Source organism: Arvicanthis niloticus, chromosome 4 (genome assembly GCF_011762505.2).
Source record: "Arvicanthis niloticus isolate mArvNil1 chromosome 4, mArvNil1.pat.X, whole genome shotgun sequence".
NCBI classification, from domain to species: Eukaryota; Metazoa; Chordata; class Mammalia; order Rodentia; family Muridae; genus Arvicanthis; species Arvicanthis niloticus.
Window position 1 is genome coordinate 41,216,639 of NC_047661.1, and position 27,921 is coordinate 41,244,559.

A 27,921-nucleotide genomic window follows, 5' to 3' on the forward strand; every position below is an offset into this window, starting at 1 on the left:
AGGCATTTCGTGAGTGTGTGTGTGTGTGTGTGTGTGTGTGTGTGTGTTGGTTGGTTAGTTTTATGTCATCTTGACACAAGTTAGGATCCCCTGGAGGAAGGAATCTTAATTTAGAAAATATCTTCTAAGATTAGTCTGTAATCTAATCTGTCAGGCATTTTCTTGATTGATGTGGGGGGATCTAGTTCACTGTGGGTGGTACCACCTCTGAGCAGGTGGTCCTGGACCATATAAAGAAGCAGGCTGAGCAAGCCATGAGTAGTAAACCAATAAGGAGTATTACTCCATGACCTCCATTTGAGTTCCTGACCTGAATTCATTCTCTTCAAGATGAACACCTGGAGATATCAAGTAAAGTAAACTCTTTTCTCCCCAAGTAGCTTTGGGTCATAGTATTTTATCACAGCCATAGAAATATTAAGACAGTGTGAAAATTTTTGTTTTAACATGTTAATGTTTTTCATTGTAATTGAAAAGGGGCCCCTTTTGTTCATTATGTTCTCTGAAGTAATCCCCCAGTGTCCCACCCTTCTTTTCATAAGAAATGCTTTCTGAGTACTTACCAGGTACTCAATAAAACAAGGGACTACTTGAAGAATGTAACACAAAACAAATCAACCAATCATAACAAAAACCCAACGAGATAAGCGCCTTGTTTGCGTCTAGCTGTTCAGCCCAAGGGCACCTGAGAACTCACGCAAAGTCATTCAGACAGGTTCAAACCGAAGTTGGGCCCACCCAAGCAACTCAGAACCACTGCACTGCCTCTTGGGAAAGAAAGCCAGGAGGGCCTTGAACTTGCCTGAGACATCATGACTTGCCCATGGCCACCTTAGTAAGTGAAGTGAACCTCTGACTCCCTCTCTGCAGAGCCTACGCTCCACACCCGCCCCTCGGAGTTCTGTCTTTGACTGGGTTTTTCCACTCAGGCCTATTAGAAAGGATACTGCAGTAGGCATACGAGCATCTGCCCCAGGTCCCCTTCCCTATGATTTGAGAAGCATGGAACTCACAAGTCATGGAGTCATTTTATTTAGTTTTGAAGAAATGCTGAACTACCATTCTGCATTCCCACCACCACATTAAAGGCTCTGACTCCTCCACATTCTCTCTGATGCTTTTCTTTTTTACCTTTTTTTTTTTCCTTTTTATAATAACTGTTGAGGCTGATATGGGATATCAACTCATTGTACTTTTGGTGACATTCTCTTTACGATGAATAATATTGAACATCTTTTCATGCACTTGTTGGCCATTTGTGTGTCTTGTTCAGAGAAATAATATTAGAGTCCTCGAAATTTCTGTTTTGGTTGTTTTTCTTTTTGTACGAGGTTGATTATTTAAACTTTTCTTCATTTACTTGAGACAGGTTTTCATTATGTAGTCCAGGCTGGCCTCAAACTGGAGATCTTCCTGTCCCAGCTTCCTGGGATTGCAGGCATACACCACTCAACTGGCTGTAGAAGTTCCTGGAGACATCCTAAGTGAACGTCTAATCCTCAGCCACACATTTGCCAGTCTTAAAGGTACAGCTGGAGAAAAAGATGCTGTCTTAGTTAGGGTTTTATTGCTGTGAAGAGATGTTCCACACACCTCCCGTGTCCCCTTTCGCCCGTGGAAGAGAGACAGGAGAGGCAGAATTCGGGTGGTTACCACAGCGAGGGTTTAATCTTGTAACAGCAGAAGTGAAGAACTCGGAAGGGCCAAAGACGGGAAGAGGCACAGCTTAAATACACCCTAGAGTGACGTGTTCACTTCTGATTGGCTGTTCACTCATTACCCATAATACGCCCCGGGATGGGCAGTGACTTTTGGCGCGTTTTTTGCCTTTTTGCACCTGTGCAGTTAATTGTTTACTACTGGGAGGACAAGATGCCCATGCCATCTTGGAATGGCGAATTATATCACCGCTGACCACAGCTTCCTACAAAGAGACACCATGGGCAAGGCAACTCTTATAAAGGAAAACATTTAACTGGGGCTGGCTTATAGTTTCAGAGGATTAGTCCATTATCATCATAGCAGGAAGCATGGCAGCGTGCAGGCAGACATGGTGCTGAAGCCAAGAGTTCTATATCTTGATCCGAAGACAGCCACAAGGAGACTGTCTTCCGCACTGGGCAGAGCCTGAGCATAGGAAACCTCAAAGCCCACCTACATAGTGACACACTTCCTCCAATATGGCCAGACCTCCTAATGGTGCCACTCCTTATGGCCAAGCATCAAAACACATGAATCTAGGGGGGTTAGATCTACTTAAGCCACCAGAGATGCATTTCATAAAAGCCATAAAAGTAGCTGCAGCAAAGGGTACAATACGTGAGGGAACTAAGGTCATTAAGCACCCCCTCCACCTACCTGAAGCCCGGAGCTCTCTTCTAAATAATTGTGTGCAGGCTCTACTTCTTGGGGTTTTTCCCATGTACGCACCAAAGCGCCGTTAGCCTGCCTGACACAGAATAGGGGCTTCCAACCACTTCCACTGTCTTCTGCAGAATTTCCACCCACAGCCTCAGCAGAGTGACGGCGCTTGAGGCAAGAGGAGTATGGGAGACCAGAGGATCTGCAGTATGGGAGGTGTCGTAAATCAGGTGCTCTGCCAACCTGGCTTTCAGTGACTCAGCACCAGCAGGTCCTAGTCATCACCCACCGCCAGGTGCTGTGTGCTTCCACTGTCGCTGCAAGATGCTTATTTTCCAGTGCAACATGCACACCCTTTATAAGGTCCCTCTGAACATCATGGCATACCCCCTCTCTCTGTCTGTCTGTCTGTCTGTCTGTCTATGTCTCTGTCTCTCTCATTCTGTCTGTCTGTGTCTCTCTGCCTCTCTCTGGGGGGGGGGGATGTGTGTGGATGTGTGTGGGTGTGAACGTGTATGGGTGGGGGGGGAGCGTCTCTCTCTCATTCTCTCTGTCTTCTGGTCTCTCTGTCTATGTCTGTCTCTATCTCTCATGTCCCCACTCCAAGACAGCTTTTCACTCTCCCCTCTTAGTGACACACTTTTGCCCCAATCTGCCAAGATACCTTTCACAGTTTATCCTATCTGGAGGGGATTCCTCTCAGACAGGATATCAGGATAAGGGGGTGAACACAAATGACATAGTACTGTAGAAGAAATGACACTGGAAGTGAGGGTGTTGAAGGACAAAAGAGAGGGAAGAAGAAACTCATGAAAGAGCAAGATGAATATCAGAACTAGGCAGACAGGGTGCCTACCAGGGGAAGAGCCTTCCTACACACAGCCTACCTGCTAGAAAGCCCTGAAGAACTGTGGCTGTTACTGAGAGAGAGCTTCTGCCGTCACTCCAGGCTCCCCCACTGCCCCACGTGTCTCTGTCCCGTGGTTAACAGTAGGCATTCTAACTTTCTTAATTATTTCTTTATTGGCCACATATAGGGGGCCAAAATGAGAACACAAACATTTATCTGTACCACAAGAAGTGAGCCGGAGAGCCAGGGGACCCTAATTCTCCGCATGTTTATACACAGCTGCACAGCAGCGACACAGGCAGGCGAGGGTAGACATAAGCCGGCGATGGATGTCTGCTCTGTGGAATGGAAGCAGCTGGCAGAATCGAGGCACTGATCTAAGTTTAGCAGCTTGGAGGAATCCTGCCGAGACTCGGGCTAGGCTGATGGTGAGGCACTGTTCACAAATCCATCCGGGACTTTTCCCTTACCTAACTCGAAGAGAATCCCACTTTGAGCATGGTTGCTGGACTGGAATTTACCATGGGACATTGGAGGTGCACTGTCCTCATGGGATAGAAAACAGAACCTCGAGCAAATTGTCCTTCTGTGGCCCCTAAAGCCAGCGCATGCCACAATAACAGGCTACAATCCCGCAATATGAAGGAGCTTGGAGCTGCCACCTGCGTTCCTCATTCCACCGTGATTCTCATCCTGCTCGCTGTGTCAGCAACTCGTGAACCAAACCTGTGAAACAAAGAACCACAGTTGCTGAGTTTCCATAATGAAATGAGATGCACTTTTAAGAAAGAAGCTTACATTAGCTATTAAGGTGGAGGAAACAAGGGAAGTAGTCTTTAATCCAGATTCCTATGCACACAGTCACAGAGGGATGATTCTGTGATTCATCTGTAGCTGCCTGACCCAGTGTATGGAATAAAATCAAGAAAGACATTTTTTTAACCGTTCCCAACCACCATTTACTTTTACATTATCTCATTATTCCTCTGGAGGGAACTGACTGTCAGGGGCTCCATCAGAAGGCAATAGGGTAGGCTGAGCTGAAGACTTCAGAGGAGGGACACCATGCTGGCATTACACCCTGTACCAGATGGAGGCAGTATCAAAAAGAGGTAGACTCGTAGAACCAGCAGGCATGTATTATAGCATCTCTGACCTGGTCCATCCCTATGGTCACCCAGGTTCTAGCTAGCTTCTGAATGGACTACTCAGGCCACAGATTTAAGTCAGAAGGAAGAAACCATGCTTGCAGGTTGTACCTGCTTTCTGTTGGCTCCCCAGGACCCAGCATGGAACGTGACATCCAGTGACCTTCCATGCATACTTCTTATCTGCATCCATGATGGATTAGTTCTAGAACTATCCCCGGGATTCCTAAATCTGTGGGATAGCCAATTCTCCTATGTAAATTGCTATATCTGCATATAACTTGGACACAACCTCTCATATACTCTAAATCATCTCTATATTACTCATAATACATAATTACTAATGTAAACTCTATATAAATAGTCATTTTGTTTGGGGGAATGGCAACAAGAATTATCTATCTATACAGCTGGATCTCGTTTTTTTTTCAAGTATTTACCTACAGTTAAATACATGGAAGAGCCATCTAGCTTAAAGGTGCAGTGAGTGAGTGGATGTCAAGGTGAGTTTTAACAGGATCAAGTAATATTCCTATCCTAGAAGACTAAGAATACAGCTATCTTCCATAACATATGGCACTGAGCCTGCCTCCTGGTGTTCATACTCGTATAAATGTGTTTCTAAGAAGTCATTTATGGCTGAAGAAATAACACCCAAGATTGGGATTCAAATCTACTAGTTTCTATAGAGGGATTTTAGTCCAGCAACATGGCTACTCTGGCTAGAATATAGACACCCACTTGGCACACACCTTTAATCCCTCTGGCTGGAATATAGGCATGTCCTTAGTACACACCTTTAATTCCAAACAATGAAGGTAAAGTAGAAGTAATCACCCATGTCTGAAAGTGATGTGTAATTGATAGACAGACAAAGAGATGAATCAGAGAAAGATTTGTCAGAATAGGATATGCCCAACTCTCAAGAACAGAGAGAAAAGAGAGGCTACTTCTGAGAGAGATTTTACCAGGACAGTTGTAGAGAGACAAGTTGCAGAGAGAGAACAAGTAAGACACAGGTGAAGAAAAAAATGAGCCAGAGAATTAGAAGAAGCCAAAAGGTTAGAACATATTAACAAAGTTAGTATGAGGGCAAGCAGAGCAATTTAGTCAGAAGCTGAAAGAAGTCAGTTTGAATCAATCAGCCTAGAGAGAAGTTTTGAGCCAGAACAGCTAGATTAACTAGCCAGCCAGAATTCAGAAAGAACAAGAAAGGGTGAACTTAGAGATAGTAAGTCTCAGAGGTTGAAAACATTCTAGGCCTAGATAAGACTTTATGGAGGCTAGAAGCTTCCAGGACTAGACTTTTGTTAGCATACAGAGGCAGCAAGTCTCCAAGATGACAATTATATCAGACAAATTAAAGATACTTTTACAAGCTTTCATCTTGAGTACTTCTCCCTGGTTCTTTCTGGGGGTATACCAGCTACTATGTGAGAGCCTGTTCTATGTTAAGACCCTCATGGCAGGCACTAAGGGAAGGGAGGCTTCAGCCAACTGTCAGCAGGTTGGGCTGTTGAAGTCCTCAGCCTAACAACCCACAAGTATAATTTCCTACCCATGGCTGTGTGAGTGAGCCAATGACATGGTTCTCCCTATTGAGTCTTCAGAGGACAGCAAAGCCCATCACCTCCTGGTGGAACAGGAAGTACCCCCACTGAGACTATGCTCTGTCAAATCAAATTGCTAACTTGGGATAATTTGTTATCAGTGAGGGCATTGCTAGTAAGTGAGAAACATGAAACTAAATGACTGAAGTTCAGCAGGTGCCCACTCATAGAGCTCGTTCACCTGGTCATTAAAATGAGTTTCTAAAATTCAGAAGGACTTTACATTTGACATAAAAACAAGAGGATGTTTAAGGATAGAGATAGTTGGCTAATTCTGGCATAAGAACTTCAATGTCCACCTGAGTGACATTTTTTTAAAGCTTACCCAGGGAAGGTGGGTACTTAGCTCATGATATTGTCATTTCAGCTAAGCTAAGTGCTTCGTTATCTCACATAAACTAGCAAATAAGTTGTTGGTCACTTCTCAGTAATAACCTATACTCTAAAACAAGAACCCTATGACATCTAGTTCCTGTGAGTGTGGGGAACCCCAGAGACCTTCAAGAGAACTTGGGCTCTGACCCAAAGCCAGTTGAGGGTGTATGACATATTCAGGCCTATGGCCAGAAATACCCTTTCAATTTTCTACCAGAGAAGCTTGTTCAGAGGTATGAATGAAGCAGACTCCCTGAATGCAAACTGGAAGACAGCATCCAGCTTCCTGTGGAGGCCTGGTGGGATTCCTAGCCTCTGAGGCTCCTTAATCTTTGTCTTCATATCCCTGGGACAATCTTGAGGGTTAATCACCATAGAGCCTTGGTATCGAGGAAAAGCAATCTTGGGAGCTAAGTATGCTACCTACTGATGCATGTATCTTCAGAAACCCACAGGCCTTTATTTTAATACATTTGATCTTAAAGCATTCCATTGGACTGAGAAACCCATCCTCCCTTTCACAGGTAATGCCAACAATGTCTTTGTTGAGGAACCAAAGGAAGAATAGCTGGGTTAACTTTTATTATAATTTCAAATGTTGTAAAAACGTGAATGGTAGCAAAATGTTGGGAGCCGACTCCTAGCAGAAAGCGGCTATCATCTTCGCAACCATCCCGAGCCATATACCCTGACAGACTTGTTTTCAACAGCCTACAGCAGCTGCGCACACTCTGATAAACATCTTGTTTTTCCCACATATCTTGTTTTGCTGTTTAGTGCCCCCGGCTGCAAGGCACGTGATATAAATGCCTGCAAGGCTCACATGGTATCCACACCTACGAGGCACGTGGCAAAGCATATAAATACCCCGGATTTCCTTTCAATAAAAGAGACGTGATCAGAACCTATGTCTTGTCTCCATTCTTTGCATCTCTTCCCCTCCATCCCCACTCTCTCTCTATTGCTAGACCCTGACCCTTGGATCCGGAGCAGCAGCTCAGGACGGGACACAGTGGCCCCCAAGCCAGGCAGTGTGGGCCTCAACAGCAAAACTGGCCTTAAAATGTTTTATTATCTTCAGATTTATAAAGCCAATGACAGTCATGATGAAACCTTCAAACTGCTTATCAGTTTAGCCTTGAGGAACCACTGCAAGGAGTCAGTGTATGCACTGAATGCAAGACAGAAGAATTACAGTGTCCAATCAAACTCAGTCTGCTTATTTAAAATGTCAAAAGAGCAGGAAGTTTCATACAAACCCAGAATTTACCAGCACATAAGAAACGTGTACAGCAGATTATTCTGTATATCGAAACCCATATAGAACCTCAAATATCCCTAAGCTCCAGTTTGTGTTCTGGTTTTCACACAAACATTGGCTCCTTCTACGGACTTGTTTGATATGCAAAGCTTGGATGGTATTGAGACCATGCAAGCAACACTTTCCCAGGGATGCAGATGCATTCAACCCTGCCTCTGGAGAGGGAGAGAAGGGGCAGAGGTGGTACCCAGGTTTCCCTCAGCACAGCAGATCCCAGGCAGAGGGTGGTCAACCTGACTGCTAGATATCCCACCTCCCCCTCCTTAAAGGCTCCTCTTCCCCTGGGTAGCAGGACTCCGTGCTGATCAACCCTCAGTCCTCTGACACAACAGCATCTAGTTGGGGAGGGTGAGTTAATCCTCGGTGTAAGATGAACGCCCAGAAATGCTTTGAATCACCCACAGCTAAATCCAACTGAGCAAGAGACATTTTAACATGGCTAATAACATTTAGAGTCCCAAAGAGGCATGCCATAAATTGATTTTGTTTTTGTATTTTTCTGAAGTGGACTCAGGCAGTTTCCTAAACACCACAATGCTTTGCGTATGTCTGCCGGTAATCCCATTGGTTCCTGTGGTTTGCAGGGAAAGTGCCGATTAGATATGAAATGTAAGAGGCTTAATTAAAAATATCCTCATTGGTCTCTGGCTGCCTCAGATGCTTCTGAGAGGCAACCAAGATGGTGTTACTTTCTAATGAGGGACTAACAATTAGATTTATAGCTCATTTAGGGGATTTATCTTTATGAAGGAATAGAACTGATGTCTTAACAGCTTCAGTGCAAGCCAGGCGGTTGTGGCCCACGGCCTTTGATCCCAGCACTGGGGAGGCTCACTGCTTTTTAACTTGTTCTATTTGCTTCAGTTTAACGTGCATATTCACTCTTTACACATCTTTTTTCTTTCTGGAGGTACTTAGAATCCAGCTACGACCTGATGCATGCTAACCAAATACTCAACCTCTGAGCTATACTCCCAGCCCCATTTATTTACTTGGGCTATTTTGTTTGTTTGTTGTTGTTGTTGTTGTTGTCTTGGTTTGATTTGGAGACATCTCATATAGCACAGAATGCCCTCAAACCTGAACTATGCAGCCCAAAATGACCTTGACTTCCTCATCCTCCTGTCTGTACCTTCCAAATGCTGAAATTACAGGTCTGTGCCACCATACCTGACTCTGATTCATTCTTATGAAAATCACATACATTTATTTTGAAAAATAACAATAGTATAATGTAAAAAGAAGCCTCCACATATAATTTTTGGTATGATTAAAATGTCACCACACCACTGTTTTAGCCTACATTTCTGTTTTTTCTCAGACTCTCTGGAGACTTCCTCCCTCCTAGTGTGGGGGCTCCTCCCATATTTTCAGTTTGGGTTGTGTTGAAGTTCTTGGAGGTCCTTGTCACAGGCCATGCTTTTAAGCCTGGCTCTTCACATCACTGGCTCCCTCTTGTGGCTATAGGAGGTCATTGCATACCCACTAGAGTGCAAGGGAAGGTTTGTGGGGTGGGCTCATCCATGAATAAATGCTCCTGGATAGAGCTAAGAATCAAATAGAACCCAGCTGGTGTCTCACTGAAGCAGCATGGGAAATGGCTCGCTTCTGCCAAAACCATGATTCCAGAGCCATGTGATGCCTCCAGCACTGTGGCCATTGGCCTTCTACCAGGTTTCTCCCAGAGACTTCCCAAGTACCACCCCATTTGGTCTGAATATGCTCAAGACCTGGTTTGTTTGTTTGTTTGTTTGTTTGTTTGTTTGTTTAGCTGGTTGGTTTATTGGATGTTTTTGTCAGCATGGTTGCTGCCGCTGTTTTGGGGTGGCCCTTACCTCAGTACTGTAGCACACGTCTGTGACCGAGATTGACAATGACTAAGCTGTATCTCAATGACAGTGGCTGATCATATGAACCCCCTCTTCTCTGCTGAGGACTTTTCTTTTTTTTTTTCTTTCTTTTCTTTTTTCTTTTTTTTTTCTTTTTTTTTTTTTTTTTTTGCTGCTATTTAGTTCAAGTTCCCAGACCAGCCTTTGCAGTGCCAGAAGAGGTATGAGGTATGGTAAATAATACACTTGTTTCCCCATCCATGAGGTGGGAACTCTGGGAACAGCCCACTAGAGTGCTATCTTTGGTTGTCAATTTGACTATATCTGGAATGAGCTACAATCTAGGTATGGAGACCACACCTGTGAGAGATTTTATTCTTGGTTTGAAGTGGGTTAATCCACTTTTAGTCCAGACTTTTGAGATAGGAAAACACACACACACACACACACACCTGTGTTCTGGATGTTACGGTAGGAGACAGGCCTTTAAACTGGGTCATGTCTTCTGAAAGCTCATCTACAGACAGGGAAGAAGAAAGCACATGCTCTTGGCTTGCCTACCTACCTTCACCTTGCCTTGCCAGTACGCCCACTCCTTCGCCGGCACCGGAGCCTCCTTCTTCGGGATTCCAGCACGTGCTGAGAACCAGCTGGGACTTTCTGTTTGCACTTAGCCATGGTTGGACTAGCTGGACTACCGCCTGTAAGTCATTCCAATAATTTCCCTTTAGATAGATAGATACATAGATACATAGTTCGAGAGAGAATCAGTCCCAAAGTTCTCTGATTCTAGAGAATGCTGACTAATAAGCTAAGGACTGCCCACCTTCCCATCGTATTAACCCAGTGTCTCTCCTCCTTGATGCTTCTTCGTTAGATTCCTTCCCATCTGCCTCTACCTTTGCGTCCTAGGGTCCCTCCATAAGCACCCTGCTGCACACAAATCCAAATTATGTAGGACACCGATTCCAGGAAAGTCCAACCCAAGACAACTAGTACTAGAACTATTTCGAGGAAGCAGACACAAACGGAGAGGGAATTCTGGAACTGGATGGATTCTTTACCAGCCGGGTAGAAACGGAACAGTAATTGAGGCAGAATCCCCTAGAAGGAGATGTGCTGACTTACACATCTCTGGCACTCCAGAGTTAAGTGGCAAAAAAAAAAAAAAAAAAAAAAAAAAATAGCAGGTGCTAATTGCAACAAAAAACTGCCAAACTGACTGAGACTAAGAACACGGGGCCAGAGGCAGCAAGTTTCTGCCACAGATTTTAACCACTGCCATCTCCTGCCGCCAGGAAGAAGATTGTGAAGAGAATCCAGTCCACAGCCTGATATCCTGAGCAGTAGAGTAATAAAGGAAATTGAATTTACACCCTGATACTCCTATTGTGGGGACATAACATAAAGGCTCTGATACAGAGCAGAACCTGAATCACAGGATGAGAACCTAAGATGGTACTTGGAAGTTCCTGTAGATTCCCACAAACCTCTAGTAGCAGAAGTGTCCTGTCCCCCAAACAAATACTTACTTCCTAGGATGTGTTCGATATACTGGGAATGGGTGGCTTCCCTCCAGTAATTATGACCACACATAGAGCTTGGAAAGAGAAGCAGTCCTCAGGGAGGACAGAGGTTTGCCAGGAAACTGAGCCACAGTTGTGTTCCTAGGGCAATGCTATCTGCAGGGGATGGTATGATGGAACCTGGCTTACTGTCAATGGATGGTACTGTTCTGTAATACGGGAGGCCAAGCAGGGGCTCTGAACCAGAGGTAAGGTGTGAGTCAGTGTCACAAAACAGCAAGACAGAAAAACAAGCTTATGTTTCTAACCTTCAGGAACCTCTGAATGATGCCTGAGAGTCCACACACCTCGGTCATGGGATGTGGAAGGTGGTGCCCAGGACTTCACACATGCTAGCAAGTCCCATACCAGGGCCTATATCCCAGGCCTTCATTCCAGGAATTTTGTACTGAAAAAAAGATATTTATTACTGACATCCTGAAAACGTGAGCTGATGCCATTATCAACTTCTGTTTAACATTATCAGCTTCAAGCAGAATCATTTACATATTCAACTACACAGGATAATTTCTAACGACAAACAACACAAACCCAGTTGACAATAATTGGTGCTAGCTGACCCCGCCCTGGCAGACTTGCGGGAAGATATTATGGTTGCATCCTCTTACAACTGCTCTGCTTTCTCTCAGCTCTAAATTTCCTGGCGATTGCAATCCCACTTTCCCTGACTCTGCACTTAACCTTCCTGTCTGCCCCCAGCACAGCCAGGCCTTGCCCTCCACCCTTGCCTACTTACCCCAGTGTCTCTATGGTCAGAACAGCCAACCACAACAACGCTTCAACTGGCAGGAAACAGTCTTCACACTCTTGGGATTTCCTATTATGTGATGTGCAACCTTTTCCAGAAACAATCGAGCCTAAAAATAGAAACTGCCTAGATTCACCTTCATCTCAACACAATGACCAGCTGTAACTGGCCTTGAAGCAGTGCCAGGCACTTTGAAATATAGAGACTCATCAGTGTAAAAGAAGGAAGCACTTCCAGGGACTCCCAAGCGAGGGGAGGCTGCTGTTTACTTATTCCCCAGTCTTTGTTTTTTTGTTGGCCAGGAAAGCCTGGGTAGGAGGAAGGAAAGCACGTAGGGGAGGGGATCAGAGGGGTGCCGAGGATTAACAAGCAGGATTGGCAACTCTGGGGAAGACTACAGAGATTCCAGAGGAATTAAGTGAGTTTTTGGAGGAGGGAGTTGACCCGGAGAAGAGAGGGAAGGAGAAGCAGACTGAAACAGGATTTTCATCGGTTCATGTAACTGGAGTGTCTGTCCTTTCAGCTGGATCATGGCTTCCGGAAATGGAGAAGGAAGAAGCCACAGTCTTAATGTCACTGCCAGGGTCAGAGGACGGAAGCATCTGCCCACCCATTTGAGACAAGAAAAGAAGTGGTAGTTAATCAGCGTGCACTGGCCCTCTCGATAAAGACCTGGATCCCACTGGAGTGTGTGACCCTGGAAGAGAAACTGGCCATTTTCAACAGTGATGCTAAGAGCCACGACTTGGAAATTCAAAAGCAAAGAGAGAAGAGATGAAGACCCAGGAAACCTGAGCTTGAAGTTACCGCAGGAGAAACAAGCTGAATATTAGGTCTTCCAGGCTCAACTCAGAGTTAAACCGCCTGTGTTCTAACCCCATTTCTTCCCGTCACCAGCTGGGTGACTTGGAAGTCCTTGTTTTGTTTCTCTCGGCTGATATCCATTTCATAAGGTAGTGGTGAGGGTTACAGGAGGTGGGAACCAACAGCTCTATCTCCATACACTGTGTTTAGGGGCTTTGTGGGTAGAACCAAGACTCACCCAGAAAGATGTGGTTGGTAGAAAATAGTTCTCACACGAAGCCAGGCCTGGATGGAGAAAGAAGAATATTTAAAAAAAAAAAAAAAAATCCTGTCGATGGGGAAAGAGCCAGGTGCTTGTATACATGGTGCCTTGGGTACTCAAGAGGATGTAGGAAATCTCTCCCTGTACAAGCACCCAGTAAATACAGGAAGATCAATAGAACCAAATTACCACCGTTTTTGCAGCCTCCAAAGAAACAATGAAGGTAAACAGTGACCATTATATCAGTTACTAATTTATTGCCTTTCAGCCCGAAGTCCACACTTTCAGTGCCTGCTCTGAGGCCACTCAATAAAGGAATTCCAAACCCTTCTCCTTCCCAATGCGCATGATCTGACGCTTCATCAGTAGAGGGCGCTAAAGAGACACTACAGGAACAAGGGGCCTTTCGGTTTTACTCCTGGTGTCTGACCTCCAGGAGTGCGCATGTAGGTTCATCAGCCATGCCGCATGCCAACAAGATCCCTACAGTGTACAGTCCTCCCAGATCCTCTGCCTGGACTCGGGGACCCCTTGCCTTCGCCCTTGTGAAGTACAAGTTTTACACCTACAATGGAGTCCTATCTCCTAACCACCTTTCTACCTACGGCTGGCTGACACCACAAGACTTTGTTTCTTAAAGCGCTCCAAGTGTGACTGCTTCACACCAGGCCTTACACTTCCTACTGTATGTAGTAGGTAAACAGCCTTAGCCTCAGCTCGCCTGTATCTTTGGGGTTCTTCCCTTGCATGGCAAGTATGAACATATGAACATGCCTCTGCCTGATAGCCCAGTGTCTCCAACTACTGGCTATTGTGTCTCAAGCTTTCCTCTTCAACAATGTCAAAGCCCAGCCTTAGGGGGAGCCCTCGTGTCAGGGTTATTTTTCTTTGATGTTCTCTCTCAGATGTAGGGTGTCCTGCAGAGGCAAGTTTACATCTCCACAGCTATTATTTTAATAATTCTGTACACCAAATTTCTGCTATTTAAATTACTGTATAATTTCCTGTTTCCCAAAGTAGGCCCAATGACAATGAAGGGTGATAACTTCACGGAGAGACAGAAAAATCATGTGGCCTTGCTGGAGATCTATAACATAACAGTTCAAATGTTCTTGACAAAATATCAAGCCCAATTCTTGCCAAACCTTGGATCTAACCAAATATTTGGAAGGAAAGGAAGACGTTAAGTGATACCATGAGGTATAATCACAAGATCAAGGCTTAAGAAAACTTCATAGGAAAAACAATCAGAATTCTCAAGTGACAGAGGAAAGAATCTGTCCATCATCTATCAATCAATCTATCTATCTATCTATCTATCTATCCACCTATCGTCTGTCTGTCTATGGCTTTTTATCCAATTAGAATTAAGGACATCATTGCACACTGATTCCAGCAAAAAAAGAAAATATTTGAAGCAAATGAATTTAACTGTCTGGATCTATTATTTTTTTTAAAAAAAAGATAAAAGATAATGAAGAAAATATGAATGATATTTACTTGTTGACATTGTGAAAATTCTCTTTATGTTTATGTGTGAGTGGTATGTGGGAATTTTCTTCAAAATAATAGTAGCATGGAATACAAGTGGATGGGGGACTGAATTGTCCAGGACTAGATAATAGTGAAGCTAAGTGATGAATACGTGTGTTTATTAAGACAATGTTTTATTCCATTTGAGGTAGAGTCTCACTGTATAACCCAGGCTAGCTCACTGTGTGGCCCAATCTACCTCAGTCTTTGAAGCATTGGGATTTTACAGGCACCACCATTTTTAGCTTCATTTTTAAAAAAAATCTGCAAATTGTTAAGAGAAAAGGCAACATAACTGAAAGAAATGAACATAGACTAAAAATAAGCAATGAGTGAGAAAATTGTTCATGCCCCAACACGTGTGAAATCATCCATTCAAAAGCAGGATATCCACGGAAGCATGGTTATTGCCACTGGCGCTACTGCACTGACAATCTGGCATAAGTTTTCAAAATGTAGAACGGGCATTACCAGTAAACCCAATTCTTCTGGTTCCAGATATCTATCACGGAGAAATTGTCACACACTCACATACGTCAGCTAAAACATGCATTTATTCAAGCAATTTGTACAGTAACCAAAGCCTAGAAGCAAACCAAACATCCAGCAGTGGACAAGGGGCTAAGGGAAAGAAGTGAACAGACCCGGGGAGTCCACACAGGATCCCCTGAAACAGTTACAAGTCATGTGGGCCACTGTGGCAAAACTCCAGAACGCCATTCACAGAGTGGGCTGTTGCATTTAACCTTCTCGATGATCTTTTCATTAAAGTATATCCATATCGCTTGTAAATAAAGAGCAGGCAGGGGAAGCCCCTGCCACTGTAGACGGAGCAACTGGTGACTGAGTTTTGCAAACCTTCAGTCACAGGGGATCTGAAGAAAAGCAGTTTCTTCAGGAAAGCATGAATGCAGCAAACTGGTGTCATCCTCAGAGGATGTATCAGCACCAGGACCTGTCCTGCCTGACTCCGGCCTCTTTACTATACAGGTAAGACTGTGTTGTGAGATACAGAAAACAGCCTTTTCCGTCTTCCAAAGGTTTCCTCACATATACCTTGTCATGAGGTTTGAAGGCAAGTGATCTTAGAAACCAGCTGATTCAGGTGCTAATTTTTAAGGTTCAAAAAGCTAAGGCAGTTGGTTGCCCATAATGCCCAGAATCTTTGACATCCTTTTAAGGGTCTCTAGCTCACTACTGAGAACTAATACTGTGTATTAGTTACTTATCCATTGCTACCTCAGGGCACCTAACTCAGTCAAGAGAAGAAATTTTATTTTGATTCATCATTAAAGAGATATTTTAATCCATCACCACAGGGGAGGCATGGGCAGCTCTTCACTTGACCAGTGTCCAGGAAGCAGAGTTCAAGACTAGAGCCACAAGCAGGTGTAAACATCACAGGCCTGCCCCTAGTGGCCCATTTATGCTAACTAGCATCTCCTCCGGAGTCTACAGCCTTCAAAACCAACCCCCTAACCCCCACCCCCCACCCCCATCCCTGCCAAACTGGGGAATCCAGTGTTTAAAACATAAGACTAAGAATGCCATTTAGATTCAAAGCAAACCAGGCTAAAGAGTAAGCCCAGGAAAACAATTAAGGTTTGGGATTTGTGTGTGAGTACAGCATCCAAGTTAGAAGGCCTGCAAAGCTGCTTTGCAGCCACAAACAAGTGACTGGCAACTGCTGGCAAACCACCACAGCCAGGATCAAGAGCATAAGTTACCCCACGCTTTGGGCTTGGGAGACAGCACTTTTGGGGGAGAGGGAGGCTTTCCCTGTTCCCCATCAGGTGATCATTTCAGCCACAGACGTGGTGCTGAAGGACCTGCTAAATCTGGCCTTGTTCCTGCCTTGGCAGGCTGCCATGCATGGCCAGGATGATGGAGGAGTGTTTTTACAAGTGTCAAGCCCCAGGAACATTGTCTTCATCCTGTCTGATAAAGCCCAGCCTCAGGGAAAGCATCAGGGAAAGAAGACACAGGTTCTAGTTCCATTCCAACCCCTGCAGGCCTGCTCACTAAAATCTTCTGACAATGCCAACTTAACAGTTGTAATTTCCCAGCTCTTAAGCTCTTAAGTTTGAGAAACCATTTGGGGATGAAAGTAGTTTTCACTTTGAGTAGCTCTCTCTCTCTCTCTCTCTCTCTCTCTCTCTCTCTCTCTCTCTCTCTCTCTCTCTCTCTCTGTCTCTCTCCTGAGATTTTCCTCCCTCAAGCAAAATGAAACAGAAAAGCAAGGTACAAGCATCCAGAAGCCAGATACCAAGATGGGGTGATGGCTGCTCCCTCAAGGAAAGCAAGGTTTACTGTAGGCTCCTGCTGATATGGTGGTGGCCTGGAAGGCTAACACTGAGGACAGGGACAAGGGCATTGTGATCCATGAGTGACTCCTGCCACCATGGGGAGGGAGGGAGAGAGAATGTGGTATACCAAGGTTTTCCTCCTCACACATCCAATTATGATGCTTAGCTTCCTATGGCCATGAACTCATGAATCAAATGCAAAATAGGGACATGCACTTCGTCAAGCTTCCTTGGAAAAAATTCAGGAAGCTGGCTCATTCGAGGACATTATCAACAAATACGAGCAGATAAAGTTTTACAGAATTTAGAACATTCAAACAAATTAGATACTTACCTAGGCACTGACTTTAAAGGGAAATAAAAGACTTTTAAAACTCAGCTATGTTCTTAGCACATAGATTCAACTTTGTTGCTTGGTTTTGGTTTTTGAGACAGGGTTTCATTATTATGGTGGTTTGAAAAAGTATGTCTATGTCGAATGTTTGGTCATCAGAAGTGAGAGTATTAGGAGGTGTGGCCTTGTTGAAGTGGAGGCGGCTTTTTAGAGTACATGTGTCAATGGGGGTGCACTTTGAGGTTTCAAATGCTCAAGCCAAGCCCCCCAATGTCTCTCTCTTCCTGCTGCCTGCCAATCAAGATGTAGAACTCTTGGGTCCTTCTCTAGCGCCACATCTGCCTGCACGCCGCCATGCTTCCCACTAAGATGACAATGGGCTAAACCTGTAAACATAAGCCAGCTCCAATTAAATGCTTTCCTTTATAAGAGTTGCCATGGTCACAGTATCTCTTCATAGCAATAGAACTTTGGCTAGGACAACTATATAACCCAGGCTGGCCTTGAACTCACAGTAATCCTCCTCCCTCAGCATCCGCAGTGCTGGGGTTACAAGGCATCGGCCACTATATCTGGCTGCAGCTTGAACATTCAACACTGTGTTTTACCTCCTTGATATGAGAACATGATCTAAATGTTTTCTTTAATAAATAATAGATTCCTTTTTAATGCTTTTATTTTACTTTATTTTGCTTACATTCAGGTAAGTAAATTATAACGTAGGGCGCATGGAATACACTAAACATGACACAAATAAATCCTAACACAAGTAAGGAACAGCAGAATAATTGACCGCCCCTTCTGCCCTCAGCACCTCTGTTTTTTAGAGAAATCTGAAGCAAGTGAGGACCCTTTGGAAAAAGGTCCAAAAGGTACCACATGAAAACATATAACTCCTTTTTGAAGTTTGACTCAATCTGTGGGATTCAGGACTTAGTAACATGCCATGTGGAACAGGAGGGTTGGACTGGAGGAGAGGTGGCCGAAGCCAGCATGCAAGCCACTGAACCGCAAGAGGAGGGACATTAGCCTGGCTCTGTAAGAAAGCAAATGGTCTGCCTGCCTTCAAGGAATTCTCTGCCAGCTGGGGCTCGGTTGCAAGCACCAGTTCTCATTAGTAATTCCTCAGGCCTAGACGTAAGACTCGCTACAGTGCACTTTCTACAATTCTGTACCAGACTGACTAGTTGATGTTCTTTAACTGAGTCGAGAGGGGACTGTGAGCTTCTCATCGATGCCGCCTTTGATCCCCGAGGCCACGTTTTCCATTTGTCTCAAAACGACTCAACATTTTTGCTGCATTACCAAGGCCACTTTAATTTATCACTTTGTTTTAAAGAACTGCACCATCCAAAAATAACACAAAATTACTCATTCTGTTGGAGGGTACTGCAGCCTTACATAAGTCATGTACTCTTCCACTGATTGGGCCTGGCTAAGCCCAGAACCAGCCTTCAACATTCTAGCAGTCGCCAGTGGAAGCTGCTTTGGTTTCAAAGCAAACTGTTAAGTTCTGGTTTTGTTTTGAAACAAGGCCTCGTGTAACCCACGCTAGCCTTAAACTCATTAAGTAGCCAAAGATGACCTTCTACTTCTGATCTTCTGCCTCTATCTCCCCAGTACTGGGATTACAACCTTTGCCCACACACCCAGTTGTTTGGGTTTTGTATTTGTCTTTTGTTTTGTATCTTTTAACCATTAGTGCCAAAAAGAATGTCTTGACCAGCCAGAGAGAAGCTGGGCAGCTGAGTTCTGCATCCCTCCCTTGTCTGCTTCACGTTGCCTGTAATACTGTAGAGATAGCTGGCTTCCTAAGCCATCTTCCTCCCAGTTTTCCTGATGTCATCTTAAGGAATTATGACTCTGCTTTTTAAATGTTGAGTTTAATATTGAATGTCATGTTTTAAGTATCTAAAGAACTTTGGGACTAAGTTCTTTATATGAGAAGACACTGTAAAAAGTGAGGGTTTTTTGTTTTGTTTTGTTTTTTGAGAAATACTAATCAAGCCTGTTTCCCAAAGTTTTGCTGAGATTGTCTGTGATTTGACAGTCATCCCCCTGACGCCTGATGCCTTGGCCTTCCATTGCCTTGGAGTGCATAAGACAGCCTCATGGTGGTCTGTCTTGAAAATGACCATAATGGAATATATATGAGGACCAGGTAGAGAAATGCACAGTCTTATTAAATTTCACCATTCCTACTTCCTTTTGTGTTTCTCATTATTGCTCTAGTCTCTTTGTGGAGAGGAAGAAGTCTCCATGTCTTAAATGTACCCCCTCCCCCAAGGTCAGCGGAACCTAGCCTGGGGTCAGTCATTAGAAGGGCCTGCAGCGCTCTCCACTTTTGTTGACTTTTTACTTTAGAGGAGACCTCTGGGAGATTCTTGCAATGAAATTCTCCTAAGAGGAAAAGTCTAGCAGTTAGTGGCATTATTAAATGCCTCCAATTAAACCACAGAATCTGTCATTCACAAGCCTTGTCCCCTGGGAGCTCAGAGAGCTCTGGAGGTTTTACTGTATTAATCCTCACATTCCATGTGAGGAGCACAGGATCAGACCACTTTAAATCAGGACTTCTTAGTTAGTTTTCATTCACAACCCCTTTCTACCTGGGAAAATTTTAAGTGACCCTGCATACACAGGTGTCTAAAAAAGACATGTAAATCAAACATGCAGCAATGATAAGCAGTAACTTATTTTAAAACAATTCTTGAATATATATATTATATATATATCTTAATCATTTATTAAAATGAAAGCAAATTTACATATTAATGAGATAAACATGCTGTTTATTTATATGCAAAAATATAAAAGCTTAGTTGAACATTTATTTGATATTACAGGACACAGAACATCTCCAACATTTTCCTGAATTGATTAATATTTTGATTTCATAATTATCTATACAAAGAATGTCATGTCACATACATATGTAGCACAAAATTAGAGAAGTAAGTTTTAGGTGATTTCCACTTCATTGTTAGAAATTCTGTCCTAATCCCAAGCCAATAACAATCTTGTAAGTAAGTAAAATTCAAGTCAGTGACACAGACAACACTCTTTTTTTTTCGTTTCTTTCTTTTTTTTTTTTTTTCTTTTTTTTTTTTTTGCTTTGCTTTGTTGCTCGGTTTTGTTTTGTTTGCTTGTTGTGGATACTTTTGCTTGATATTTATGTATTTTGTAATTTCACATATTTACATAATGTATGTAGATCATATCCACTCCCCACAACCCCCTCCAATTCCTCCCCAACTCCTTCACAGACCCTCACAACTGCCCTCCAACTCCTCCCAGACCCTATCTCCACCACTCCCCCCCAACCTTTATGAGTTTTTCTTTTTTGCTAATGACCCACTGAGTCAAATTAGCATTGCCCATATGTACATGGGTACAGGACCACCCATGGGAACACAGAAAACATACCATAAGCCAGTTTTCTTCAAGGACAGAGACAAACCACTGTTTTAAAAATCAAGCATCCTAACAGAATGCAATCCAAAAATATACAAACTTGATATTTAAATGCTGAAAAATAATGGTAGAAAACATTAAAGGTCTTTGTTTTCATAAAAGCAGACAACTTTCTATCTGTAATAAAAAAAAAGACCATAATTTACATATAGCACACAATAGCCTCGAATCCTGGTTGTGATATTCCAGGTTGGCCTTGCTGGTGTGACAGCAGGTACAATGTGCATATTGTGTGTTCCCAACCAACCGAAGCTACAGTGAGGTCAGTCCCACAAGCAACGTGGGCGAGTGCTGCACAGACACCTTTACTTCATGGTCATGGACATTTGGCAAAGTGCTAGTAACGTTTCATGACTCCTACATTCACTGTGTAACCCCCTAGGGATTACACACCACAGCTTAAGGAGCTGGGTCTAAATGATGCTCCCGCATGTTTGCAGTTGTACTATGTTGATCCCCAGTTTCTCAGGCAGGGATCATCCAATTAAATAGAAACATGGAGACTAGAGGGAACCTGGTTAGGGTATGAAGGCTCTGATAGCTAGACAATGGACCAAGTAGTCTCCTATGAGGGAAGCAGGAAGGAACGTGGGAGCAAGCAAGTGAGCCCACAGGTGAGCCCTTGACCCAGTGCACACCTTGATCCAAAGCACATTTCCCCTGCCTTCTGCTGACACATCTCTTTGGCAGCCTTCACTTAAAAGACCTAATCTGTTTATCAATGTAGACTCATCTCTCTGAAGCTGCCAAGAAGAATCTGGGTCAGTGGGAGTTTACAGTTGCAGGAGTGGTCAGACCAGGATGTGAGCAATGGTGAGTGCGCTCTTTAGCTTGTGGCTAGAGTGATCAGGGAGATTCTTAACAGAGGAGATATAATGGCAGAGCCAACTATAGGTAAAGAACAAAGCTGAGTCTCTTTCTTCCCTTTTGGCACCCGTATTCCTTCTGAAAAGTGAGAAATCTACGCACACACACACACACACACACAGAGGCACATGCAGATTGATGGAGCTTCTCCCAGGCCCCTATGAGGTCCCCAACTCCCTTTGTTCAGTCTACTTTAGAGAAATTATTTTCTGAATCATTTAAGGCTTTTGCACATCCCTTAGGGGGTCTTTGTCCTAGAAAGAAGCAAAGAATACAACTAATATTTTGGGTGGGAAATTTGCAAGTCAGGTGGAGGAGGCATTGCAGTCAGAACAGATCTCTACCCTACAGATAACTGTTGTCCCCACTCAGACATAGTACAGAGAAATTGCTGAGAGGAGTGTGAAGGAGTCCTGGATTCTTGGAGGACTCACCAGTGATGGAGTTTGGAAACTTTGCCTCCATGGTTGTCAGTGTGTGTCGAGGTAGAAGGATATGAGGAAGAAGACACCGTATCTAGTTGTAGCGCAGTTATGAGGCTGTGAGAGCTCAGACAGGGCTCAGGTAAAGACACACACACACACACACACACACACACACACACACACACACACAAAAAGCAGAAAAACAACCAGGCTACTGCCTGAGCAGGGCCAGAGCTGTTCCTGTAAGTGTGACAAAAAGGAGGGATTGGCCATTGATGGCGTCATGTGTTATTTTAATGTTCCTGAAGTGCTTTTAGTCTATATAGTTCATCCTATGTTCTGATGTTTTCCAGGTGGTTCATAATCCAATGTTATTGGCTTCAGCACAGACTTACAGGTAGTAAGATCAAATGTAAACTGTGTGAACACCCAAGTACCTGGAGGAATCCTACTCTGGCTTCTGGGTCTGTCACTAGGCCTGCTGCAGGTAGACCATGATGGCAGGTATCTGGGATGCATGGGGAGTCCTTTCTCTTTCCTGCAAGGGCAGGTAGAGAGAAAGATAATCAACACATTATAAGATGCAGAAGGTTCTATAGAACTGTGGAGGAGGAGCCCTTGACCTACCATAACCATGGGATGAAGAACTTAGGGAGCTAAAAAAAAAAATGAGGTCCCCAGCAGAGAGGTAGGATGGGGAGGGGAGGGTGTGTGTGTGAGGCTGGCAGGGGGTGGACAGGAAGATGGGAAGCAGGAAGGAGGTGGTAGCATGAAGATTTTTTTCATTTAGGTATATTTGTTTGTGTCTGTGTGGGTATATGCCACATATGTATGGGTGCCCATGGAGACTAGAAGAGAGTGTCAGATTCCCTGGAGCTGGAATCATACGTTGTTGTGAGCTACTTGACATGGGTGCTGGGAACTGAACTCAAGTCCCCCGTGAAAACAGCAAGTGCTTGTAACCATTAGAGCGTCTCTGCAGCTTCCTCTTCAATCTTTTCGTTGCTATTCTGTGGCCTATAGTCTCTCTCTCTCTCTCTCTCTCTCTCTCTCTCTCTCTCTCTCTCTCTCTCTCCTAAACACACATAAAACTGTATGAAGTACAGTGTTTAACTGTCATATATATTGTGAATATACTGCTGTATGAGATGAAATAAGTTAATATTAGCTATTAAGCTCAGGATTTAAAAAAGAGAACTGAGGAGACATTAAAATTCAAAAGGGACTACTGCAAGCAGAGGTATAGAGCTGATGCAGAGAGAGTCACTGCAAACGGTTAGACAACACATTGATAAGCTCAGATGGAGAGCTGCCGGAGGCATACAGAGCCGAGTTGTGGGTAGAGCAGGGCCTTAAAGGGGAAGGACAGTGTGACTGAATTCATGGATAGGTGGATTGATCGTGAATTAATAGAAAGTATTCATGTGGTATGTGCCAAGTGGTAGGGACCAGGCTAATCTGAAGTCTCCAGAACAGTCAGGAATTCTCTGAGATGGTCGAATAAAAAGTGGATGGGGCCTTCACCATTTCAGGGTTAGCTGTCCTTCAAAGGAATCCAGAAGAGGGTGGATTATTATACCCTTTGTTAGTCTAGTGTCTTTGATGAGTTTTTTTTTTTTTTTTTTAAAGATTTATTTATTTATGTATGAGTACACTGTTGCTGTCTTCAGACCCACCAGAAGAGGGCTTCAGATCTCATTACAGATGGTTGTGAGCCATCATTCCGTTACTGGACATTGAACTCTGGACTTCTGGAAGAGCAGTCAGTGCTCTTAACTGCTGAGCCATCTCTCCAGCTCCAGTTTGATGAGTCTTTGGGCCTGTTTTTAAAAATATGGTTTTGATACACTTAAATGCCCATGTTTTAAATATACTTTGCTAAGATTTCAGGTGGTTGGTATGTTTTTACGTGAGGAGTAAATTATTATCAGTCTGTACCTCCCAGTTGATGCTGGACACTGGTGGTATTGCTCCAGCTTTTAGGTCTAAGCCTGGGCTCTGGTAAACCCAACAAGCTAGGCTTGGCAACATAACCCCAAAACATCAAGAGACGAGTAAGCATGAAAAACAGGGGGAAAGCTTATGTAAGGCAGCCACAAGGAGTTCTAACAGCACGCCCAGATCCATCTTTAGAGATCTGACTAGAAAGAAGGAGCTGAAGGAGCTGAAAGGGTTTTTGACCCCATGAGGAGAGCAATACCAACCAACCAGAGCTCCCAGAGTCTAAACCACCAGCCTAGGAGCACATAGTGAGGGACCCATGACTCCAGCTCTATATGTAGGGGAGGATGGCCTTGTTGGGCATAGGTGAGAGAGGAGATCCTTGGTCCCACGAAGGCTGGATGCCGAGTGTGGGGGAATTTGAGGGTGGGGAGGTGGGAGTAGGGGTGGGTGGGGCACATTCTCATAGAAGCAGTAGGAGGAGGAATGTGATAGGGGGTTCCTGGGTGGGGGGGAAATGGGGTAAGGGGATAACATCTGAAATGTAAATAAAATATCCAATAAAAAATTAAAAGAAGTATACATAAGCAGACAGTTCTGGTCATGGCAGAGTCTCAGCCATCACTGACCCATCTTTGTCTCTGCTCTTCTGTTATAAAAGTGATTTGATAAATTGTCAGAAGTATATGAAATATCCTCCTGGGAGATGTTTCTCCTTTGAGTGCCCCCCTCCCCAGGCCAGGCCACAGTCTTTCTTTCATCCAGCATGAGATTGCTGAGGAAATTCCAATTTCTTAGGGACCATTATTGCAATAATTTGACAGATAATGGGGAGGGTTCACGTGTGTCTCCAGGAGGGCCACAGAGGTGTATGTTCACAAATGAGGCCCATAGTCTCATTCACACTGGACCTCTGGGAGCTTTCAGAGACTTTAGCCACCAACTAAAGAACATACGCAGGCTAGACTGAGGCCCAGGCACATGTGAACCAGACATACTGCATCTCAGTGTTCCTGTGGGTTCCCCAAAACTGGAGCAGGAGCTCTCCCTAAAGCTGTAGCCTGACTATGAAACGTAAACAAACAAGAGGTGAGGCTGTGTTGGAGTGAGTGTGGCTTTGTTGGAGGAAGTATGTCACTAAAGGGTGGGCTCAAGCCAAGACTCAGGGGCTCATAGTTTTAGGAAGACTGCTTCTTGCCAATTAAAATGGAGAACTCTCAGTTGCTTCTCAAGCATGCATGCCACCACACTTCCTGCCACGATGAAAATGCACTAAACCTCTGAACCTGTAAGCCAGCCCCAATTAAATGTTTTCCTTTTTTAAAAGTTTCTGTGATCATGGTGTCTCTTCATAGCAACACAAACCCTAAACTAAGACGATATCCAAACAGAGAATTACCAAAAGAGGAAACCTAAATGGCTGAGAAACACTTACAAAATCTTCAACATCCCTAGCCATCAGGGAAATGCAAGTCAAACCAACTTTGGAATTCCACCTTCCACCTTCCAGAAGTCAGAAGTCAGAACGGTGAAACAAAGATTGAGATTAACAGAATAATGGCAGCTCATGCAGGTGAGGATGTAGAGTAAGCAGACACTCCTCCATTGCTGGTGGGAGTGCAAACTCATACAGCCACTGTGGAGATCAGTGTGGTAATTCCTTAGGAAGATGGGAATCAACCTACCTCAAAAATCTGGCTATACCACTCTTGGGCATATACCCGAAGGTCTCTTCATCCTACCACAGAGATACTTATTCGCCCGTGTTAGCTGCAGCTCTCTTCATAATAGCCAAAAAGTGGAAACAACCTAAATGTCCCTCAACAGAAGAATAGAAAAAGAAAAATGTTGTAATTTACACAATAAAGTATTATTCTGTTGCTAAAATAATGAAATCATTAAATTCATAGGTAAATGAATAGAATTAGAAAAAAAAATCATCTTGAGGACGGTAATATAAATCCCAAAAGACAAATATGCTATGTATTTACTCATACATGAATATTAGCTGTGAAGTCAATGATAACCAAGCTACAATCCATAGAATCACAGAGGATAGACATAGAGTAGGGAACTAGGGCAAGCAGATAAGATGTCCTTTAGTAAGGGAAATAGGATAGGTAGATGTGGGTGAAGAGGGACTGGACAGGGAGGACCAAGTGGGAAGGAGAAGAGGGGGACAAGGGAGGGAATATGGGGAGAGACAGCTAAAGTTAAGGGCTATTGGGTGGTAGTATAAAAAATGAGTAGAGTAGAATATTCCTTAAATAATATGAAGGCAATCTAAATGAAGTTGCCAGATAATGAAAGAGACAGAGCCCCAACTGGGCATCTTTTGTCACTAAATGAAGCTTCTATTATGGGGATTGGGTTACATCTAACTGGGACCCACAGAAATCCCCAAGCAACTCAGGCTGTTATCAAGACTAAAGGTTGCTCCCCACAAACTGACAGCAGAATATTGCTAGAGACAACAGCTGCATACCCCATTAAACACGGAGAAGTCAAGCTAGCCTCTGTATAGAGCTGGTGCCTATATAGAGGTTGTTAGGTTTCAAACCTGGGACAGACCGACTGAGGTGCCTATTAACTTACCAATGCTGATGCTGGCCACCATGTTCTCCCAGTATCCTTCAGTCCCTACCTGTTACAGTGTCCTCCTGACTGGTATATACACCCTAACCTGAGCTCTCCAATGACAACTAACTCTAACTACGATTAGAAGCCTAGGTTCTAAACTGGAGTTGGTGGTACATGCCTTTAATTCTGGCACTCAGGAGGCAGAAGCAGAGAGATTCCTGTGAGTTTGAAGCCACCCTGGTCTACAAAAGTGAGTTCTAGGCACAGCTGCTTAAAGTTAATGGCATCAGAAAGTCCAAATTCCCTGTTTAGCCAAAGGAAAAGAAGTGGGTGTCTTTGAAATCACAATTGGGCATTTTAGTTTGACTTCCCTATCAAGTTTTCTTTATTCCAGCTAGTGCAGACCGCCAATGTTATGAAAATGAAAGAATAAACTTGATCCTCCCCCCCCCCCAAACAGCTAGTTTAACTTTCTGAGTCCCTATGGCAGGGAGCTACATAATATCTGCCAACAGTGTGGTTGCTTAGGAGTTACAACCTCTAATAAAGGTCAGGGCTTAGACAAAGCACGGCAAACAGGTTTCATCCAGATCTGATCCATTCCCCGAAGTTCTGGGAGAGGCCAGCTTCTGAGCTCACTGCAGGCACCAGGAGGGAGAAAATGCTGGTTGCCTGCTGGTCTGTGCTATGGAAAGAGGACATAGCTATGAACGTGCCCCGTAATTATCCAGAGGCCGGCCCCAACTGGTGCTGACAGCTACCTTTGGTAGACCCGGATAAAAATAAATTCCCGAACATTCCTTCCACACGTCATGTGTGCTGAATAGAAGAGGAAACTCCATTTCTTCCCATTATCCTCTCACAGTTTTTGCTAACTTACTGATTTAAATAGGTTACCAAAGAAGATAATTAATTAAATTAATTCTTTTTTTAATTGATAACAAGAAGCACAAAGTGTAACATAACATTTCTATAAGATTACCTGGGATGCCGAGAATATAGCACAGCTGATGAAAACGAATTTATCCAAAATAACTAATTTGATCAAAGGATGTGCAATCCACATGCTTCCTGTTTTGACTTCTGCTCTGAAACATTCTTGCAAATGTAATACTCACCAACTCATTCCTTTGAAGATGATTTTGGGGTATGTTGGGGAGGTGTAAGCATGCCTCTAGGGTCCGTAGTGATCCTTCTGCCTTGTACAGAGCTGTTTCTGAAGCATTCTCTTCCCAGTCACCAGGGAAGGCTAGCTCTTCATCAGTCCTGTTTCATGGCTGAAGCACCTACAACTCTAGCTGACGCCAGAGTGTTATCTGTTCTCTGCTTCCTTGATTACAGTGTTGCTGGTCAGCATTCTGCATGCCTATGTCATAGCCTCCTAAGGATAGGAGGTCTAGTCAAAAGAACAAGAAAATAAACCAATATTCCTTTATGGATGAAAAGCCAACTCCCTTACCTATCCACTGTGCCCTGTGGCTGGGAGAGAAGTTGCATTCTCAGCTTTCTTATTTTTCTTATTTGTTACCACAGAAATGAAGGAATCTGCTTGGCTGCTTGTGCTTTC

The 27,921-nt window shown here is 43.9% G+C and overlaps 1 long non-coding RNA gene across 2 annotated transcripts; it reads right to left on the reverse strand.

Annotated features, from left to right (window-relative positions):
* Nucleotides 1-1,016: 1,016 nt before the first annotated feature.
* LOC143441992 (uncharacterized) lies at nt 1,017-27,921 on the reverse strand. Of its 2 annotated transcripts, XR_013109836.1 has the most exons (8): nt 27,473-27,921; nt 25,460-25,583; nt 12,871-12,917; nt 11,817-11,937; nt 11,329-11,468; nt 10,060-10,195; nt 2,359-3,937; nt 1,017-1,532 (listed from the first exon to the last, which is right to left on the reverse strand). It is a non-coding gene; the product is annotated as an uncharacterized LOC143441992 (long non-coding RNA). The 2 variants fall into 2 exon arrangements; XR_013109835.1 differs by having other exon boundaries at nt 1,017-3,937; nt 27,473-27,917.